The sequence below is a fragment of the Silene latifolia genome, chromosome 6 (genome assembly GCF_048544455.1).
Source record: "Silene latifolia isolate original U9 population chromosome 6, ASM4854445v1, whole genome shotgun sequence".
Classification (NCBI taxonomy): domain Eukaryota; kingdom Viridiplantae; phylum Streptophyta; class Magnoliopsida; order Caryophyllales; family Caryophyllaceae; genus Silene; species Silene latifolia.
Window position 1 is genome coordinate 68,129,573 of NC_133531.1, and position 18,543 is coordinate 68,148,115.

The 18,543-nt window shown below is 40.3% G+C and overlaps 1 non-coding gene across 1 annotated transcript; it reads left to right on the forward strand.

Annotated features, from left to right (window-relative positions):
- Nucleotides 1-6,371: 6,371 nt before the first annotated feature.
- Nucleotides 6,372-6,478, forward strand: LOC141588865 (small nucleolar RNA R71). Its single transcript, XR_012519832.1, has one exon. It is a non-coding gene; the product is annotated as a small nucleolar RNA R71 (small nucleolar RNA).
- The last annotated feature ends 12,065 nt before the right edge of the window (nucleotides 6,479-18,543 follow it).

Below are 18,543 nucleotides of genomic sequence, written 5' to 3' on the forward strand. Positions count from 1 at the left end.
AAATAACCTCCAAGTTGTGTCAAGCTAGGGTACCTTTGTCCTCAATCGTTAAATGCTTTTGTCAAGAGTAGACTCCCTATAGTGTTAGAAACACTGGAGGATCGCGGAATTCCCCCTCTTACCTAGACAAGAAGAAGGGCCGTCCCCTCTCTACCATGCACAAAAATGGATATGATGGATAAAGGGATCAATAGATATTTGAGTTTTATTTTGGGAGTTTGCTTTGTTGTCGTTTTTCCCCCCAATTTCTTGTGGCATATAACATTTGAGAATACTTTGTTTTGCCATTTCTTTGATGTTTGGCATTTCAATACTTGACAACTTTTCAACTTTTCTTTGCATTTATTTTTTGAACATTTTCAAAGTCACCCCATATGTAGTGAGGGTGCCTTATATTTGAAGCTTTAGGAGTCTATTTTTGCTCCTCTTTACATTTGATGCAATTGCAAACTTTTTCACTTTCTTTTCATTTCTTCGAACTCAAATCAATTTCTTTTTGTACCCATTCCCTTTGATGACAAAATGTGGTAGAACATGGATGAATGATGGTTGCATGGTTTCAAGGGTCACCTTGGAATAAACAGTAGCCAAGGAGTTATCACACCACAAGGTACTCTTGACTAGGCCTTAATCCATGGGTCAAAGGATACTAGCATGACACATCCTAGGGTGTTTTACAAGTATTCTAACAAGCAAAGTCTTAAGAAGAAAAAAGCATCTACTAGGGCCTATATACACTTGTCAAGTTTCCCAAGTAGACGGTTTCGCAAAATTTTTCTAATATGCAAACTACATGCCATGATGCAACTAACATATAAACATCCTAATGCAAATGATTCTACCAACTAATATGCCATATAAACTAGATGCAAGTCCTAAATTCACATTGTTATACCGCATCAATCAAAATAAAGCCACATAGTCATTAACATAAAGAGGAAAAAGGAGATTGGAAAGATCATACCATGCGGTCTTCAATATCCTCATGTCTTGGATGTGGCGTAATCATTCAATGTGAACAAGGATAGAACAAATACAATATGTACAACAATATATACAACTCTACACTACAAAGGAAATGAACTTGTTTTTGGATTTTCAAATTTTTCAAATTTTTTGATTTTTTCGAAACTTTTTTATTTTTTTTGGGTTTTTGAATAAAAGTTAAGTTAGAATTCCCCATCTCCACACTAATATGGGCATTCTCCTCAATGGCCAAAATGATGGTAAACTATGCAAGCATGATGCATGAATTCTACACTAAATGCAAGCTACACTAATCTACACTACATGATGCATGGGTTTTTGTTTATGACGGAGTGCGTAATTTAGATTACCTCCCGTTGCGTATGCATGTACTTCCCTAAACCGAGATAGACATTATTTATAATGTCCTAAAGTATGGGGTAGTTCATGCACACAAGATGCAATGCATGAAACTAAATTGTCATTTTGGATTTTCAAAATGGGAACAATGAAATAAGAACACCTCAATGGGGCCGAGGTGTTAGTCCTCATGTTGCTAGGACTCTACAACTATGATCAAGATAAAAATAAATAAAAAAAAGAAAGAAGTAGACAAACCTCAAGAGGGTGGGAGCCTCCAAAGCTTGCTAGTCTTCCACCATATCATCATTGTCATCATCTTCCTCAATAGAAGTGGACTTATCACCACTCCCCTCTTTACTTCCTTGCTCACTTCCTTCATCACTTTCTTCGTCATCTTCATTAGCCTCTTCTTCTTCATCATCTACCTCTTTATCAATGCCCTTATCATCAACAACCTCATCACCGACAACCTCATCGTCACCCGGTCTTTCACCCCTAGATGCACTTGGAAAGAAAACTTCCCTATCCCCCCAACTAGGCAAAGGACATGAAGGATCAAGTAGTCCTTGCCTAGCTAAATGAAGGAGGGGTGGATATTGGGCCAAGTATGCATCTTCCCGATCCTTATAAGCTTGTTTGTGCATCTCTTGCATAAGTAGAGTCATGTAGTCATTGCCCACTTCAACACCTTCGGGTTTGAACTCTTGCTTTTTGAATGGATAGGGTGGTGTGACAATGGAGGAGGAGGGCATTTCAATTTCACCCCTTTGTTGACGGATGATGTACTCGGCTTCCTTTGAGAGGGGAAGAAGGTAGTTTGTTCTATGAACACTCAAGCGGCATATCTGGGAAGGCAAAGTAAAATATCTAGCATCATTGGTGAGCCACCCATATTTGGTGTCAAGAGGATTATGCTTGACCCACTTGTACTTGTTAATTATGGCATCCATGTCAATGAGATGACCCCCTCTTTTCGCCACATACTTGCTATCCTTGTTGAAATTCGGATCAAAGTACTTGGCCAAAAGAGTAACTAGACCTCCATTTACGATAAAGCGGTGCCTTCCTTTCCATAATCAACATTGAGCCATCTTTCCACCAAAAGCCTTAGAGCATTGTAAGGCTTGGTGAATTCCCTTTCAATATTTAAGGCCGACTCAAGTAGAACACAATCGAGCTTGGTAAAGTGGTTAGTGTCTTTTCTTGCAATGATAGTATTCCCGATGACCTTGTGCCACACTCTAATGCCCGGATGGTGGACTAATAGAGCGCGACAAGCATGAAAGTTCTCAAATTTCTTCCCGGAAATCGCCTCCTAAAGAGGAGCGGGGTCATATTTTTCGGGCTTCTTATAGTAACGAGGTGTATCACTAAGACCTAATGCTTTACTCAAAACATCAAAGGTGATGCGCCTATTCACATTGGCAAGGCGAAACTCGATGTATTTTCTGGTCTCTACCTTAGTCACTTTCAATGAACTTAAGAATTCCAAGGTAAGGGAGGGGTATGTCAATTCTCTTGTAGTAAACAATTTTCCCAACCCCATGGCTTCAAAGAAGGCTTTTGTTTGCTCAAGGACACCCAATTTGTTCAAGGCATCTTCACATATGAATTTGGTGGGTAGAATGGATTTCTTAGCATACTTGGCAAATGTATCCCTATGGGAGTTAGAAATGAAAATTACCTTCGGATAGTTTGATAATTGAGCAATTTACGGAGTTGTTGTTGTTGTTGCTTCCAAGGGAGGATTTTGTTGTTGTTGAACTTCCAAGCTTGCACTAGCAACCACCATAGCCATTGAGGCTTTCTTTGCTTGAAGACATTGTTGCCTTTTTGAGAGTGCCTTTGCCTTGAGTGCCTTTGTTGATCCTTTTGTTCTTGCCATTGATGATTATACCAAGAAAATATTGTCAATCTTTAATTTCCTATTATACCCAAATCGATTTTAAGATGAAAGGATTTGCCTTTGTAATTCAAAAATCGACTCAAAGGTTGAAGATTTTGGTGCTTGGATTGATTATTGTTGGAAAAGGAGTAATTAATTGTTGTTGTAAGGAAGTTTGGATTTGATTTTGTTGAATTTGGTTGAGGAAATCTTGTTTTGGTGATGGAGAGGATGAGGGTTTTGGGGTTTATGGTAGTGTTTTGAATGTATGAATGAAGGAATGAATGTGGGAGGGGTATTTAAAAACACCCGAAATTTTCGAACTGTAGGGGGAAGACGAGCGGATTCCCTTCGGGACGCTCGGATTCCGCTTGTTCTGGGTTCAGGAATTCTCGCCTAAAGACGAGCGTCTTTCACCGGGGCTTTCGATTCTTCGATTGCGGGACGAGCGGATTCCAATAAAGACGGGCGGATTCTATTACAGCGAGTTTTCTTATTTTGCACTGGCAAAAAGACGGGCGTCTTTCTGCAAAGACGAGCGGATTCTTCCAGACGAGCGTCTTCTCTGCTGGGACGCTCGGATTCAACAACATTCCCAAATTTTCAATTTTTCAGTTCAATTGGACGGACGGATTCTGCAACAGACGCCCGGTTTCCCATAAGACGAGCGGATTCCCCTTAAGGACGCTCGGATTCCTCCTAGTCTACCCGGATTCAGTTCCATCCGTGCACTTGCATATCCCGTGTCATTTTCATTCTTCAAATCCCGTGTTATTCATTGTAGGGGCACTACTAAGGCATGAATAGCCTAGGCAATTGCTATCCCCACACTAAGCTAAAGCACTACACATCAATTAAATCATTAGTCCCTCCCTTACTTCTCTCAAAAATGATAAATATTTTGATCAAAGCATAAAAATCCAAAAATAACAAAAATGCAATGTAAGAATTAAAATGCAAGTTAGGGAGTTAGAAATATTTACAAATGGTGGTTTGGAGAGGACTCCACCAAACTCTCATCCTTAGTGAGATGTCATGGGGGCATGTCCAAGGTGTTGTTGATGTTACTCAACACCTTGAAGAATAGTCAAAAGCTTGTTCATTGTCATGATAAAGATCTTCAATAGATCTTTGCCCTTGTTGTCCTTCATGTTGGTCTTTATCGATAGCATTACCAATGTAGGGATTGAAGACCCCTTCAAACTCATCGTCCCAAAGACCACAAACTTCATCTACTTGGTCACTAAAGATCTCTTGAGTTGATAGAGACAACTCTCCCACTTTCTTGTCTTGGCCAATGAGGCCATCCTCTTCATTGCTTGACTTTGGTGAGCTTTTCAATCTCTCTTTGTTACAATTCACTTGCTCTTTGAATGGAGCTTCATCAACTTTCTTCTTCCATTAGAATTCCGACTTCTTCCTATCATCCTTCCGGCTATAATGATCAACCATAAAACATGGTTCATGCAAACGGGGAGCTCTCATGGTCTTGTCAAGATTGAAAGTTATGCTCTCATGTCCCACTTCTAGAGTGAGCTCTCCATGCTTCACACCAATCACCGCACCCGCGGTGTGCAAGAAAGGTCTACCTAGAATGATTGGAATATTGGAGTCTTCTTCCATGTCAACAATGACAAAGTCCACCGGGATGAAAAATTTCCCAACTCTTACGGGAACATCTTCCCATATCCCTAATGGTGTCTTTGTTGATCTATCGGCCATTTGGAGTATGATATTGGTGCATTTAAGCTCTCCCATCCCTAACCTTTTACTCACCGAGTACGGCATAACACTCACACTAGCCCCTAGATCACATAAGGCTTTGTTGATTGTGGTGTCGCCAATGGTACACGGTATTTTGAAGCTTCCCGGATCTTTAAGTTTTGGAGGTGAACTCCCTTGAAGTATTGCACTACTCACCTTAGTGAAGGCGATAGTCTCAAGCTTCCGGATCGACTTCTTCTTCGTAAGGATGTCTTTCATGTATTTTGCATAGGCCGGCACGTGATTGATTAATTCCGTGAAAGGAATCGAGACTTCCAAATTCTTCACAATCTCCATAAATTTTCCAAGTTGGTCATCAAATTTGGGCTTGGCTTGACGACTTGGAAAAGGAAGTCTAATCACAATGGGCTCCTTCTCCTTGTCCTTGTCTTCATTTTTCTTTGAAACTTCTTCTTTTGATGGTTCTCCATCCTTGGAGTTTTGCACAACTTCTTCTTTGTCACTAGCTTCCACAACTTCATCCTCAACTTGCTTCTTTGGTGCCTCATACCTTGTACCACTTCTCAAGTGAATGGTACTAACCGTTTCATGTCTTGGGGGATTACTTTGAGGTGGTAATTGCCCCTTTTGTCTTTGTGAGTTTGAAGATGCTAGTTGAGTCAATTGGGTTTCCAACATTTTGGTGTGGGCTAGGATGTTGTTGATGGTGATTTCCTTTGCTTGACTATCCTTTTGCATTTGAGTGAAAAACTCTTGTTGATTCTTTTGCATTTGGAGGACCGCTTTTTGAACATCAAAACCTTGGTCATTTTGTTGATTGTATGGAGTTTGATTTTGGTAGCCTTGGTTTTGGTTGTAAAAGGGTCTTTGATTTTGGTTTCTCATGGGAGGTGGGGTGTATGTTGGTTGAGGGTTTTGAACATTTTGGCTTTTGTATGAGAGAATTGGGTGGAATTTGGTGTTCTCATTATAATAGTTTGAATAAGGGGTACAACTCTTGTATGCTTGAAAAGCATTTACTTGTTCATTTGTTCCCCTACATTCACTCTGGTCATGTCCCAAAGTTCCACAATTCTCACATATCCCACTTGGGATTGATGAAGATGCCGTCATGGCATTAACATGATGCTTTGGTGATTTTGAGGCTTCTTCAAGCCTAGCCATAGCTTTTTCGAACTTCAAATTGATGGTATCAATGTGAGCACTAAGTTGAGAACCCAATTGAGTAATAGAGTTCACTTCATGCTTTCCTCCTCTAGTAGCCTTGCGAGGCCTACTATATTGTGAATTATGGACCACCATCTCCTCAATTTTGTTCCAAGTTTGATTGTCGTCAACTTCGGTGAACATTCCATTTGATCCCATGTTGAGAATGTTTCTTGAGTCTTCATAAAGACCGTTCAAAAATTGTTGTACCAAGAACCACTCGCTAAGTCCATGGTGAGGACATGAGCGACAAATTCCCTTGAATCGCTCCCAAGCTTCATACAAAGATTCTTCATCTCTTTGCTTAAAGCCAGTAATTTGAGCTCTTAGCATGTTAGTCTTTTCCGGTGGATAGAACTTTTTGTAGAAAGCTAGAGCCAATTTCTTCCAAGAATCAATTCCGAGAGTAGCCTTATCAAGGCCTTTCAACCATTGTTTTGCCGTGGCAATTAGAGAAAAAGGAAATAAGACCCATCAAATTTGGTCTTGAGTTACACCGGTTTGAGATATCGCATCACCACAGTCACAAAAAGTCTCCATGTGAGAGTGAGGGTCTTCACTAGGCATCCCCCCAAATTGGCTTCTTTCGACTAATTGGATAAATGCGGATTTGGCAATGAAATTTCCGGTTAAGTGTTGTGGTGTGGGAGTACCATTGGGTAGGTTCTCCTCTTTTGGTACGGAATGTGATGAAAATTTAGGCATTGTGGGTTGATTTTGTGTTAGATATTGTGTTGGGTTCTCCTCACCTTCTCTTGCAAAAGAGTTGATGAACTTAATAGTGTTTGGTTGAATATCTACAACCTCACCAATACTTCTCAAAGTTCTCCTAGCAAGTCTTCTATTGGTTGTCAAAGTCCTTTCAATTTCGTGATCAAAGGGTAACAAGTTACCTTGTGATCTTCTAGACATGCAAAATATCAAACAACTCGAAAATAATTAGAACAAACCTTGAGGAGTTTTACTTCCTCAAGGCAAAGAAAGACACAACTAATAACAATATAAGAAAATCTAAATCAAGTTAACACCGTCCCCGGCAACGGCGCTATTTTTGGTCGGACTCTCGAGGAGGTTTAATTTTCGGTACTTGTCGTTAGGAGCACCTAGACCAAAACACAATTTATAACTTCACAAACAACTCTACAATTAGTAAAGAGGCAAGTAAAGGTCAGATCCCAAGGGACGGGAATTGAGATGAGATTTTCTATTGCAACTAGTGGTGTCTAAGGGTGTCACAATTTGGGGTTTGAAGTAGAAGATCCCTAAACTAAATATCAATGAAAGTAAACAAGCAAGATGAATTGAAAATGGATGTAAACAATTGATAAAAGGCACTAGGGTGTCATGGGGTCATAGGGGATTCATGGGAATTGATCATACAAACATATTCTCAAATTATAAGCAAGCAATTATTGTTGTGATGGATCGAGTTGGTTTATATCTTACAATCCTAGGAAAGTTTGGGACCCGGAGCCGAATCGATTAGATTGTACAACACCTACAAGTCGACTTAATCTTCCCTACTCAACTATATGCATGGTCTAATGAGACTCGAGTTGGTTTATGTCTTACAAGTCTCATTGAAAAGATAGGTGATGGGTAAAAAATGCAAGGATTCATAGGCTCGCATTTCATCAAACATAACATGTGCATAAGTTGAGATCGCAACAAGCAAGCAAATAAACTATGAAAACATATTAAATTAAGCATGAATCATACCCCAAGTTGGTTTCCCCTAATTACCCATTAACCCTAGCTAAGGAAACTACTCACTCATTATCATGTTGAACATGCTAGCAAGGTTGTTAATCATACCAACAAAGTGAAACATGATGAATAAATGAAGATAATTAGCAATAATTAAAAAGGGATTAAGAGAATTATACCTACTAATGATTACAATAATAAAGAAAAGAATAATAGAAGTACTTGATGATTGATTGGAAGGTTGTCAATCTCCCAATAATAACCCAAATAATCTTCAATTACCCAAAACGAAGGATGAACAAGAGAGAGATTAAGGAAATGAAACCTGTATTTAAACTTGGTTAAATGTTGATTACAAGATTAAAGAGAGATTTGATTGATATTAACTACACTAGAGATTTCTAAGAAGAACATGCTAATCTAATTAGACTAATGGGGTATTTATAGTGGGGATTAGTTGCATAAATTAGGGTTTACTAAGGGCTCAAATGACGATTAAGTCCTTGAGGAATCGCCAGTCTCTAGGGAGACTCCAGTCTCTTTTTCGCCGGTTTTAGAAAAATATGCGCATCCTTCCTTGAAGCTTGTAGAAGACGAAATGGTTGTCAGAGAATCCGGGCGTCCAGGGCACGGGACGGGCGGATTCTGGTAATTCTGGACGGGCGTCCAGATGGGGAAGACGGGCGGATTTGGGGTGTTTTGGACGGGCGTCCACAGAGAGAAGACGCTCGGATTGCCCCTCTTGAACGGGCGTCTTGTGGACAATCCGCTCGGATTGTCTTACAGCTTCTTTCTTTCTTCTTTTCTTCCTTTTTCTTCCTAAAATCCTTGAGGATTTCCTCGGGGATGCAAGGATCTTTTCTCATCATTGCCCATATACTATAATATGTACAAAGGCCTTCTAATCTTGTCTTCTCTTTGATGCTTGGTCATTGAATTCAATCAATTTAGCTTCATTTTGTCATGAAAGTGCAAGGTTTGCACTCCTTTCCTACCAAGGACACAACCTCAAAGAATATGGAAAACAAAGGACTAAAGACAATAAATGACCCAAATATGCACTAAAAAGCATGGGAACAAGGCTAATTCGGGGACTAAATATGCTCTAATTATGGTCACATCAAGAGGCAAGGGACCAAAGAGTTGGTTTCCGAAATGTAATAGACTAGATTTTATTAACTAGGTGGCCATACTAGGATTTATTCATATGCTTACTTGTTTGCTTGTTTTTATTTTCGCGCATGCGAAAATCGCCATTCACACACATTTTATTTTCGCGGTTGTCAATTCACGTCATTTACATTCACCGACTTTGTTCACTGATAGGGAATTTATGACTAAATTGACAAGATCTCTGACATAACTATAATTGAGATTATCCTTACCAATTAGTAACACCTATGAATCTCTTGTTCATTAGAGCCACGCTCGCCCAAGCGGGGTGTTCTCTTTTTACCTTGGGTAAGTAGGGTGGTAAACGGTTATCACACGCTAAAATTGGTTGGACTCAACGGGATATAAGACGGTCTTGTGTTCCGGGGCTAGTAGATGGATTTAATGAAATTCGTCGACCAAGAGTTCTAGAGGTAAAATTAGTCAACGTGACTTACCGAATTTACACAATTATGGGATGTTTCGCCCAAGCGATGCTCATTTTTGTTTAATATTTGGGTCTTGGAATCATTTATATAATTTAGTGGGAGATCATTATATAAATGCTAAAACTTGTTAAACATGTTTTCACAATTTTTTAAAACAATGGATGTTAATTTTTCCTTTTTGTTGTAGAATTTTAATTCGCAATGGCAACTTCATCAACTCCATCGACTACTTCACTAGGCAAAGATTCATGGCTAAGGTCCGTAATGGACAAATGTATCTTAAAAGATGACGGTAGTAACTTTCTTGAATGGGAATCCAACATCAAAAGTGCCGCGTTGTCCGACAATGTGCTCATTTACTTGACCGAAGCTCCTCCCATCGAGCCCGGTCCAAGGGCTTCATCGGCGGTGCGGACCACCTATGATGACCATGTGAGGATGTCGAATGATATCAAGAATGTGTTGATATGGTCAATGTCCCAAAAGCTCAAGCTATCACGCATTTCTTTAAATACGTACGAGATATTCACTCGTATGATCACTATGTTTTCACAAACACCTAAAGTCCGTCAATACGATGCGGTGGCACGCTTCTTTGAAGCTAAGCTTAAGAGGGGCCAAAAGGTTGGTCCCCATGTACTCAAAATGGTCGAATATGTTGACATCCTAGAGCGTCTAGGGTGTAACATTCCTAAGACTCTTGTGGTGGATCGAATCCTCCACTCACTTCCCACCAAGTTTGCCCACTTTAGGGTAAACTACAACATGAATGGCATGGATAAGAGTTATCATGAAATTCATGTACTCCTCACCCAAGCGGAGAGGGATATGGAAGCTAGTGGGAGTGACAAAGGGGATGTTTTAACCATGAAGTTAAAGAACATGTCCCTTGGAGTTAAGAAAGGAAAAGGGAAGGAAAAGTCCCAATTTAAGAAATCGTCAAAGAAACATGACAAGGGAAAGGGGAAGGCCATTGTGAATGGCAATCCCAAGGCAAAAAGTGTCAAACTCTCCGAGGCCGAATGTTTCCATTGTAATGGGAAAGGGCATTATAGGAGGAGTTGTCCCAAGTACTTGGAGGATCTCAAGGAAGGGCGTGTGACGCCTATTGGTATGATTTCCTCTCTCTATGTGATAGACGTTAATTATGCTTGCACTTCCACTGGGGTACTTGATACCGGATGTGGCCCTTACCTTTGTAATCATTTGCAGAGTTTAAGGGACGTGCGAGCACTAGAAAAAGGTGATGTGGATCTTCGCATGGGCAATGGAGCTAGAGTAGCCGCCGTTTCCGTGGGGACCTATGTGCTCACTTTAGCTAGTGGTCTAGAGTTGTATTTAAATAAGTGTTATTTTGTACCAACTTTAACCAAGAACATCATCTCCATTTCCGCGTTGGACGCGGAAGGCTTTTGTTTTATGATTAAGGACAAGTGTTGTACTTTTTCTTTAAATGATGTGGTTTATGGCAAGGCCATTTCAATTGGAGGCATTTATGTTTTAAATGATGTTAATGACGTTTATCATGTAGAAACTAAAAAGCTCAAAACGGGTGATCCAAATGAATCCTACCTTTGGCATTGTCATTTAGGCCACATAAACGAAAGACGCATTAAGAGACTTGCTTCATCAAAAGTGCTCAAACCATTTGGTTTTGAATCTTATGGTACATGCGAGTCTTGCGTTCTAGGCAAGATGACTCGTGCACCTTTTGTGGGAAAAAAGACACGAGCTAGTGAGGTTTTGGCTCTCATACATACGGATGTGTGTGGACCATTAACCATCACCGCTAGAGGAGGTTTTCACTACTTCATTACTTTTACTGATGACTTAAGTAGATATGGGCATGTCTACTTAATGAAGAACAAGAGTGAAGCCTTTGACAAGTTCAAAAAGTTCCAAAATGAAGTAGAGAACCAATTGGATAAAAAGATTAAGACCCTACAATCCGATCGTGGTGGTGAATATCTAAATTATGAATTTGATTCACACCTAAAAGATTGTGGTATAGTATCACAATGGACTCCTCCTGGCACACCACAATTAAATGGTGTGGCCGAAAGGAGAAACCGAACTTTACTAGATATGGTTCGGTCTATGATGAGTCTAACTGAGCTTCCTAGTTCATTTTGGTGTTTTGCCCTCTTGTCTGCAACATTTCCACTAAATCGAAGCCCGACTAAAGCGGCCGATAAGACTCCATATGAGATATAGACAGGAAAAGTCCCTCATTTGTCATTCATGTGTATTTGGGGTTGTAAAGCGTACGTCAAGATCAAGTATGACAATAAGCTTGCACCCAGGTCTGACAAATGTCTTTTTGTAGGATATCCAAGGGAAACATGTGGCTATTACTTCTATAATAAACATGAGAACAAAGTGTTTGTGGCTCGTGATGCTGTGTTCCTAGAAAAGGAGTTTATTTCTAGGAGACAGAGTATGAGAAAATTTGAACTTGAAGAAGTTTGAGAGCCACAAACCGAGAATGAGGTAAAGGAGAACGTGGAGGATAGCATTCCCTCTTCCTCTGAAACGGTAATTGTTCCTAGAAAGTCGAGTAGGATTTCTAATCCACCTGACCGCTACCTTGGTAACATCGAGGAGGATGGTGTTTTGTTACTTTTGGAAAGTGATGAACCCACTATCTACAAATCGGCCATGTCTAGTCCCGACTCCTCGCTTTGGCTAGAAGCCATGCGATCCGAAATGGATTCCATGTACGAGAACCAAGTATGGGACTTGGTGGATTTACCTGAGGTAGTGCGACCCCTTCAGTGTAAATAGATATATAAAATTAAGCTCGGCGTGGATAAACATGTGGATGTTTACAAAGCTAGATTAGTGGCAAAAGGTTTCACCCAAGTTCATAGTTTACACTATGACGAAACCTTCTCTCCAGTCGCTATGCTTCGGTCCATTAGGATAATCTTAGCGGTTGCCGCATTTCATGATTATGAGATTTGGCAAATGGATTTCAAAACCGCCTTCTTGAATGGGATTCTAGAAGAATAGGTATACATGATACATTCTGAAGGTTTTGTGGATACATCTAACCCTAAGAAGGTGTGTAAGCATAAAAAGTCCATCTATGGTCTTAAGCAAGCATCTAGGAGTTGGAATCATCGCTTTGATCATGTTATTAAACAATACGGTTTTACTAGAAGTGTGGAAGAACCGTGTTTATACATGAAGTTTAGTGGGAGTAAGGTTGCATTCCTTGTCCTATATGTGGATGACATATTGCTCATCGGGAATGGTGTTTCATCGCTCACTTCTGTTAAGGAGTGGCTAGGGAAACACTTCCAGATGAAGGACTTGGGAGAGGCACAACGAATCTTGGGTATCCGGATCTATAGGGATAGGTCCAAGAGGATACTAGCATTGAGTCAAGAAGCTTATATTGACAAAGTTCTTGACCGGTTCAATATGAAAGACTCCAAGAGAGGATTTCTACCTATAGGCTAAGGGATTACTTTGAGCAAGTCACAGTCTCCCTCCACCCCTAAGGAAATTGAACACATGAAGACCGTCCCTTATGCTTCCGCTGTTGGGTCTATCATGTATGCTATGATTTGCACTCGTCCCGACGTTGCGTATGCCTTGAGCATGACAAGTCGTTATCAAGCCAAGCCTGGTGAGAGTCACTTGATAGCCGTAAAGAATATCCTTAAGTACTTGAGAAGGACTAAGGATTCGTTCTTAGTGTTTAGAGGAGAAACTGAGTTGCATGTAAGAGGTTACACGGACGCAAGTTTCCAAACCGATTGGGATGACATGAAATTCCAATCCGGCTATGTGTTTATGCTAAATGGAGGAGCTGTTTGCTGGAAGAGCTTCAAGCAAAGCGTTACCGCGGATTCTACAACAGAGGCTGAGTACCTTGCAGCGTCCGAGGCTGCGAAGGAAGCTGTTTGGATTAGGAAATTCATGGAGGGGCTAGGAGTAGTCCATTCCGCCAAAGATCCGATCACTCAATATTGTGATAACAGTGGAGCTGTTTTTCAATCCAAAGAGCGGAAGTCTAGTAATAAATATAGACACATTGAAAGGAAATACCACGCTCGAATGTAATCTGTGAGAGATATTTCCGGTCAGGTAGTCACACTCCCGATCGAGAAAACCACTCGCGATATGTTCATGTGCAAGTGCGACCTGAAAGACACCTTGCATTGAGTGGGAGATTAAAACGGACAAGAGAATTGGTAGCGCACACCTTGTGTCGGACAAGTGGGAGATTGTTGGAGTTAGTGTCCTCCACAATAATGCGTTTACATAATAAATCTCATTAAAGGAATATCATCAGATATTTAATTATTTGATCCTCGTCAGTTGATTAACGTAAATGGATAACGGTTGCCTGACTAGAGTTTGACGTTATTGTCGTGAGACGGCGGTGATCAACTAACCCCTTTCGGTCACACCTAAAGGAACGAACCCCAATTGACAACTAATTAATTGTATGAGATACAATTTATTTAGTCCCTTGATTTATATACTAAAAGGTTAGTCGATTATTTTTTAGAGAGATTTCGAGTTGCGAACTCGAGGCACGGCAGTTATTATTTAATTATGCGATAATTTTATAATAAATTTTGGGAGACGGGTTTTAGTTAATTAATTGATAATTCACTAAAATTGTACTAATTGATTAATGTGATTAATATTAGTACGTAAATAATATGTGTAGCGGTACATGTATAGTTACAGAGTGATTTGAACGAATTAATTATGGAATTATTTAAACATGAAACGATGTTTAAAATAAAATTACACGTATTTGTGCGACAAATATAAGAACCAATATGGACCCGTAAATGGGCAAGTGGACCGTGTAAAATAGAGTTGTGGATGATTAGGAACATAATCATTTCACCTTACTTTATATTCTTCCATAAGTTATCTTATAATCTTTTTTGCATGTGATGTATGATTGACAAAAAATATAAGAAAATCACTCCCACACTCCACCTCCACCTACCCGGCCTCATCCCCCATATACACTCCATCATTTGTTCATTTTTTCATTACAACACTTGAACATTTGCATGTGTTCATCTATCTTCTCTCTAAAAATAATAACCATCATTTTACTAAGTTGTTAGTAAACTAAAAATAATAACTAAGATTGTTAGTATTATTTACATATTATCAAGGGTTTATTTTACAAGTATCTAGTTAGTATTTGTAAGATAATTTGTGGGTGTAGTTCTTGGGTGCAACTTGAACGAGACTTTCTTTTTGAAGGTTTTTCAAGGAGGATCATCCATATCTTTTTAGCTCAAGAACAAACTAGAAAGGTGATCTAGTTTGTGCCCATATTACCATAAAATCAATGTAAGGAAATTGTTTTTCCTTAAACTTTCATTTTTATGCTTTTATATTTGCATGCATGTTACATAGATCACCAAAATGATAAATTACGAGATAATTTAATTTTTATTAGAGAGTCTAATATGGATCTATGATCTTTCAATTCATGCTTAATCTAATATGTTCACATAATTAATTTGCTTGCTTGTTGTGATGTCAACCTATGCACATGTTATGTTTGATGAAATGCTAAGCCTATGAATCCTTGCATTTACAACCATCTCTTATCTATTCAACTTGACTTATAAGTTATAAACCAACTCGAGTCTAGTTAGACCATGCATAGAAGTGATTAGTGGGAAAGTAAGTCGACTTGTAGGTGTTGTACAATCTAATCGATTCGGCTTCGGGACCCAACTCTTCCTAAGAACCGTAAGACATACACCAACTCGGTTCCTTTACAACAATAATTGCTTTCTTATAATTGAGAACATGTTTGTATGATCAACTCCCATGAATCCCTTATGAACCCATGATATCCTAGCATTTTTAGTCATTTGTTTACATTTCTTAATTTTGTTGCTTGTTTACTTTCCATTGCTTCTATTAGATTAGAATCATCAACCCATTACAATTGTGATAAACCCAAGCATAACCAAAATTAAATTGAATAATTTGAGTACCACCGTCCCATGGATCGACCTCGACTTACCACTAACTAGTTGTTTGTTGAGAATATAAATGTGTTCGATTGAGAGCCCCAACGATACTCTCATCAATCACCCTGGCCTTCCTCGACCTGGGGCATCGACGTCATCGAGAAAGTCAACCCGATAGGCGCTAAGGGATATTGCTTCGTCCTCGACGCCATCGACTATTTCACCAAGTGGGTGGAAACACAGTCCTATGCAGTCTTGACCGCCAAACAAGTGGCCACGTTCATCCAGGACAACATCAACTGCAGATATGGGGTACCCCATGAAATCATCAGCGATCAAGGCTTTCACTTCCAGGCGGAAACACAAGCCTTGCTGGACAAATACAAGATCAAACAACATGGATCATCTCCCTACCGTCCCCAAACCAACGGAGCGGTAGAGGCAACAAACAAAACTCTTGTCACCATTATCAAGAAAATGCAAGATAATTACCGCGATTAGCTGAACAAACTCCCATTCGCACTCTGGGAAAACCGAACCTTCATTCGAAAAACGACAGGCGCCACGCCCTTCTACCTAGCATACGGTATGAAGGCGGTTCAGCCGGTAGATTTAGAGGTCCCTTCTCTACGCATGTCACTAGAGAGTCATGTTCCCGAGGCGGAATGGAACCGTCGAAGGTTCGAACAACTCACACTCCGAGACGAACGGCGGCTCAACGCCATGCACAACGTCCAGCTACCAACGACGTATACAACGGGCATTCAACAAAAAGGTTAAACCCAGGAACATCAAGGAAGGCGACTTGGTCCTCAAGTCAGTTCGAGCACCATTACTCGTCGATCCGAGGGGGAAATTCAAACCTAATTGGGCCGGGCATTCCTGGTCAAGAAAATACTTTCGGGGGGCGCAGTGAGAATGAGTGACCTAGACGGGGAGGATTTTACAAACCCGACCAACCTAGACCAACTCAAGAAATACTACCCTTGAACCGTAGCAACCAACAATCTCACCCTAGTTTTATAACTAGCGACCACCTTAACCCTTTCAAGTCAAGTTCCTCAACGCGTTCTGATTTGAAATTGCATGTTTTATCGAGTCTAAGTTGCGGCACCTTGCCCGTTTCGAATTCCCTTTGATCTGTCAAAGCCAACATCTATTTGCACTCAAACAAAAACCCTGAACTACGAGCATGGTTTGATTTCACCTTTTCAGGTGGATACGTAGGCAGCCCTTTCTTATACTAGAGGGGTACAACCACAAAACCCAAATAAATTTACAAAACATTTTGAACTACGATCACGGTTTGATTTTACCTCTTCAGGTGGATACGTAGGCACTCCTTTCTTACACAGGAAGGATACAACCACCCCCATAATAAAAAAAAACATTCTCTTATGTTTACCCACATACAAAACATCACCCATATCAACCTTTTTAAAAAAAGGGAAAAACATTCTCTTTCCCACAAAAATACAAAAAAGAAGCCTTTCTCCCTTCCTACGAAAATCCCATTTCCCAAGTGCAATGTTTAGGGTAATTCAAGCCAAATTTCCTTTGCAAAATGGATGGAAGAAACAAGCGTTCACGACTTGTTTGACACAAGAAATCCTCTTATTTAATTAATAATGATAAGGATTACAAATTCAACTACAAATAAAGCTCGGCAAATCTACAACTTGTCAACGCTAAGGTCTCGACTAAGACACCTCACATAGTAAAACTAGCAAAAAACACACAAGACATAGCTAGTACAACATAATAAAAACTCACAACATTAGTACAACATAATAATAAAGTGGGTAATGGAGGTCTTCATTCTACCATTCTACCCTTGCCTTTTCCCTCGGTGTACATCTTCCCCTTGTTCTTCTTGTTGGCCCGCCTAGCATGAACTTCGTCTTCGGAACGGATCCTCAACGGATCTATAACGGCGACGGCCTCCGGTCTCTTGCATGACCCCGTATTCGGTCCAAAGCGAGCCCATACAAGGCCCACTACATCTTTGGGACCCGAGCTTCTCCTCTTTGGTGGCCTCATCACATCCGGGCTAGCTCCATCAACAAAGTCCTCAAAGAAGGCACGGTTGGCCTTGCCAACCTCTCTATACTGCAAATCAAAAACCTCGTCCTTACGAGATTTAGACCTCTCCCCCAAGGTTTGAGCTCTTGACCATTTGACATAAGCGGGAGTCACCAATGTCGTGGCAACGGGGTTTGGTACCTCCCAAAGCGGCCGAGTGGCCCACCATGTAATACTACGGTTTTATGAGTCTATGGGTACTCTATCGAGTAGGCCTTACTCTGTCGAGTAAGGGTGTGTTGCGGTTTTAAAATAGTTTCTGACCTGTTGGGTACTCGATCGAGTAACCTTGATACTCGATCGAGTAAGGGGGCACTCGATCGAGTACCTCAGCTACTCGATCGAGTAGCTCGGTTGACGGGTTATGTTTTGACGGGTTTTGTTAATAACGCGGATTAGTATATATAATATGTCGTCATCTTTAGTAAACACTTTTATAAACCTAATTCAGTCAAAAAGGAGATTGAAACTACGTAGTTCGCTTCATCCGCATTATTGGCAAATCCCGGAGCTTGAGAGGTCGGATTTTATTGTTCTTTATACCTTTGTGATCCTTGCGTCGAGGGTAAGATCTACATACCAATTTTATAGTATTTCTTTAAGTTTCGTTAAACCCTAATTTTGAGAATTGGGAGTTTTTATGATTTGTTAAGGTTAGATTGTGATTATGTGATTATGTGATAGGAGAAGGATTTGTAGAGGAGAGGTTTTGAGACAGCTGCTAGATCGTCTGATGACTGTTTTGCTTTTCAGGTAGGGTTTCCTACTCAAAAGATTACTTACATAATGTGTGGTGATTGTCTTTGTAATTAGTGTAATTGGTTGATTCAGACGGTTGTTGATATTGTGATTGTGATTGTTTGTCTGTGGTTCTCGAGATGCGTTCTCGGCTGAGTGGAGTCACTTGCGGGAGTGGCTTCACGCCCTAGTTTCGCCCTTCGTGGAACCCGCCACAGAAGGGGATGTGCACATTAATGGGACAGGGTTATCGCTCGGTATGATGAGCGAGGCTTAGGTGGGAACGACTGCGGTCCCCCAT